Source organism: Vidua macroura, chromosome 5, assembly GCF_024509145.1.
Source record: "Vidua macroura isolate BioBank_ID:100142 chromosome 5, ASM2450914v1, whole genome shotgun sequence".
Taxonomy (NCBI): Eukaryota; Metazoa; Chordata; class Aves; order Passeriformes; family Viduidae; genus Vidua; species Vidua macroura.
In genome coordinates this window covers 2,565,664-2,569,634 of record NC_071575.1, presented here as the reverse complement: position 1 = coordinate 2,569,634, position 3,971 = coordinate 2,565,664, and the positions used below count along the sequence as shown (strand labels likewise).

The 3,971-nt window shown below is 43.4% G+C and overlaps 1 long non-coding RNA gene across 1 annotated transcript; it reads left to right on the top strand.

The window, feature by feature from the left end:
• The first annotated feature begins 252 nt into the window (after nt 1-252).
• Nucleotides 253-551, top strand: LOC128807127 (uncharacterized). The gene is made up of 2 exons (XR_008437056.1): nt 253-354; nt 462-551. It is a non-coding gene; the product is annotated as an uncharacterized LOC128807127 (long non-coding RNA).
• The last annotated feature ends 3,420 nt before the right edge of the window (nt 552-3,971 follow it).

Genomic DNA, 3,971 nt, shown 5'->3' with positions numbered 1-3,971 from the left:
GTGGCTGGTGATGTGTTTAGCATCACACTAAAATATGCTCCTTGTCACAAGTTTTCTGCTGTTTTGGTTTGGTTTCTGAGGAATCCTGACACAGAAGCCCTGCAGAACTTGCCTGAGAGCATATTATGATGTAGAAGGCATCACACACACCGCTGATAAAACAATCTCAGACAGATGTCCTCAATTGTTACATTGATCCGAGGATTCCTAAATGCTAAACTCAGGATGGCATCCATGAAAAGTCATTGCATATGCTGGAGTGCCAGCTGTGTTTAGTGCAACCCAGAGACAAATAAGGCAGGGAGATGGCTTGGTTGGAGCTGTAGGGAGTTCAGCCCTCCAGGAGCTACACAGGTAGATTTTTCTAATGAAAACGTTATCACCTAATTGACCTCGAACATTTTTTAAAGTGCAAAATGAACACTCATACCAAACGCCTCAAGGATGTCTTTTCTCCACAGAGAGCATCAAGGGTGGATCTACTTGGTTCCCTCGAGCACTGCAGTCAGGAACAGGAGCATAAAAACATGTTAAAAAAAGCTTTTGCAGGAGCTTGATGTCTTCCTTCTGCTTTTCTTGGACATGGTCAAGGTCTATACAGGTGTATGCCAGATGGGCATGGCTACACTGCTTGTGTTGACAAGCACAATATTTCCAAGAGTTTTCTTGTTTTTCTTGGACAACCTTCTAGAGAATGCCTAAGATTTCTGCCATGTACTTCATTAAATTCTGGAAAATTTTAGACTTCCCTGTAGAAGCCAGGAGAAGATGAGAATATTGCAGCTGGGGTGGGATGTTGTTCTGCTGGACTTTGAGGTTTTTCTCCATTCTGTCAGATAGCTGGGGTTGGAGAAACAGAGTTGTGTGAGGAGATTTAATGCACCCTTTGCAAGTGAAGAGCTGTTCTCTGGAGGCAGTGGGCCTAGCTGGCTTTGGGGGCTAACAGGGCGCAGTGAGAGGTGACGGCAGCTCAGCCAGGACCAGAAACACAAGAAACTGCAGGAGGCAACACATGGGAAATGGGACGAGCTCCTCTGCTGCTCTTGCTGCAACTTCCGGGCTCTTTTCTGGAAGCTGGGCTGCAGGGAGAGAAAACTCTGGCAAAAGGAAAGCCAAAAGGTGCATTCACAAGCAGGAGAGCAACAACTTTTTTTTTTTTTTTTTGTGATATGCTGGGACCACCACCCTGAGGTCAATCTCCACAGTCCAAAAGCCCTTTTGTCCCAGGTCTGCACTGCCTTGCTGGTTTATTTCTAGGCATCTCCAGACACATAAATGAAGTGCAAGGTATTAAATTCAACACTCCTTATCCTTCTTGGTCCAGGTTTGGTGGCAGATTTCAGGACCAACATCCAGTCCAGCCTTCACAGCTGGCTCTATCTCCCAGACACCTAGCACTTGTTTGGGAGTTCTTCATACGTCATATTCTGCCAAAAAAACATGTACAGAAATAGATGTAGAAGCAAACAATTTGAATAAAAACTAAAATCCCAGAGGTCTGGACCAGCATTAAGATTGATTTGCACTAGAGGAGAGTGCCACAGGAAGGGAGGTACTGTCTGTGCCTGTGTATCAACACAGGCAAGCCAGACCAGAGCTCATTCCTTGCAGCAGAAAATGAGCCTGTTCTTGCAATGACCCTTCTGTCTCTTCCCATACCTGGCAGAAGCCACCTACATCTTTAATACACAATTTTTTAAGCTCCAAGCTGGCATTGTCACAGAGGGAAGACATCATTTGCTGAGTGTTTATCGCTCAGCTAAAGAGACCTGAGGCCTCACTGGCAGAAGTGAGGATCCTTACCCAGCCAACTGAATTTATTTTAAAAGTTCTCTTCAGAACCCACCATATTTTCTAGCAAAAATTCATCCTTGTCTCTCAGCAGGGCACTGAGGATGTTCACAGCTGAGCAGCATTGTTCTATACATAAACTGGTGGTTTATTTAAAGCACAGAGAAAAAAGCTTCTACTTACACATTTCATCTTCAGTTCCCAGGATATCAGAGATGCCTGGAATAGAATTTAGTTCTCATTGTGCATATATTATAAAAAACAAACCAAGAATCTCTGAAAATATAGATAACCGTGTGTTTGCCAACTTTAAAATTCAATGTATTCGATATCACTGTTCATAAAGAAATATTCACCAAGTTTCTCCATCTTGAGCCTTTTTTCTAGTGTCCCAGAGAATATTTCTTCCACTTTCTGATTAGTACCTCTGGATGCCTTCTAGGTTCCTTGGTCTCTTTTGTATTATTTGGCAATTACTCAATTACTTAAGGCTTTAAAAGTAGACACTCTTTCTCAACAGTTTTCCAACCTCTTCTCTTAAACATTTCTTCCAACCTAAGGGGCTGCTGACAGTTGCTGAATCCCTGCATTTCTTAGGAATTTATTGTAGCAATTCGCAGTTTTTAGATCTCCTTCTGCACTTTTAAAAGTCCTAAAACTTTCAAATACATTTATTAAAATGGAATACTGACGACTCTGTGATTCACTTTAAAGTGCAGATTTCCCAAAAACAAATCTTAAGCTGCCAAATCTCGCCCTGCCTTAGCCAGCCTCTGACGTTTTCATGAGGATATGACTGCCAAGATATGTAAATTGAGTCATTTTATTCTGTCTTTGTCTTCTAGAGTTCAGATTCTGATTTCTCACTAAATTTATTTGTAGGGCTCTCCTCTGGAAAAAAAAAAAAAAAAAAAAAAAAAAAAAAAAAAAAAAAAAAAAAAAAAAAAAAGAAAAAATAAAGATGACCAACTTGCTCCTTTTTTAGATGATTCCCTTGTGTTTACTTGTTCCTGACTGAACTGTCACATCACAAACTACATGCAATTATTCCAGTATCTCGTTATCAAACCACGTAATGACTCGGGGCATATCTGTGAGTTTCCTCATCATGAAGTCATTAACAATGCTATTTACTGGAGGTGAGAGAACACATTTCATCTGGATGCTGACATCTACAATGGATCAGTTGTTGAAGCAGATAATTCAGACTAGCCTCAGACCTTTGTGCTATTTTTCTTGGCACACGACACTGCACAACGTTCCTCAGTGGATTATGGTAGAAGTTTCTAAAGAAAACCAGCGAGTGTATGACTGGTTTCCTCTCCCTTCTGCTTGATGGCTGCTCTGACGCCTGTGCAGGGATTCTTACAGGAGAAATTTGTGCAATTTATGCTCTTTCAGGCTGGAACATGGGTCAGTTCTTCTTTGGAAGGTTGTGCAACGTCACACGAGTATTTGCCATAGCTCCCTTTGGTATGTAGGTGGCAACATCTATTTAACCACAGACCTCTCCTGGCCCCTGGCTTCTCTCAAGTCCGTGATTTTATCACAAATTTTATTTTCAGATTCTTCTGTCCTTCACAGTTGCCTGGTCTTCAGCCACAGCTTTCTCACTTGCATGAGCTCTGTTTCTCTTGTGCTGTTGGACTCTTCCCACCTCCTTTGTCAATGTCCTGGAGAAAAACCACACAGGCAGCACCACCTGAAGGCTTTGACACTCCTCCCCTGCATCCAAACCTTTCCTTGCCCACCCCTGGTGAACATTCCAGCTCCCACAGCCTCCACAGAGGGGATTTTTCCAGAGGTATGGCAGAAACATCACTGCCTCCAGCAGCAGCAGGTTCACCTTCAGAGCTGGTTTGTCCTTGTGCTTCCTCCCAGTTCATCCTCCACGGTGTATTGTCGTACACAGCCACATCACTGGAACAGCACAGCCCACCAGAGACCACAGCAGCAGCTTGTGAGAGCAGCTCAGAGGGAGTCTGACAATTCTGATTTTATGCCCACGGGCAGGGCAGGCACCTACAAGGCTTGGACAGCTCACACACACCAGGCACCTGTGCTCCAGGTCGTCTCCTTGGAATCCACCTCTCTCAAAGAAAACTCAAATACTGCCATTCCTTTTGTAGTTTCCACCTACTCTCCAAGAGGAGAGCAGTTCCCTCCTCCTCTCTTCTCTT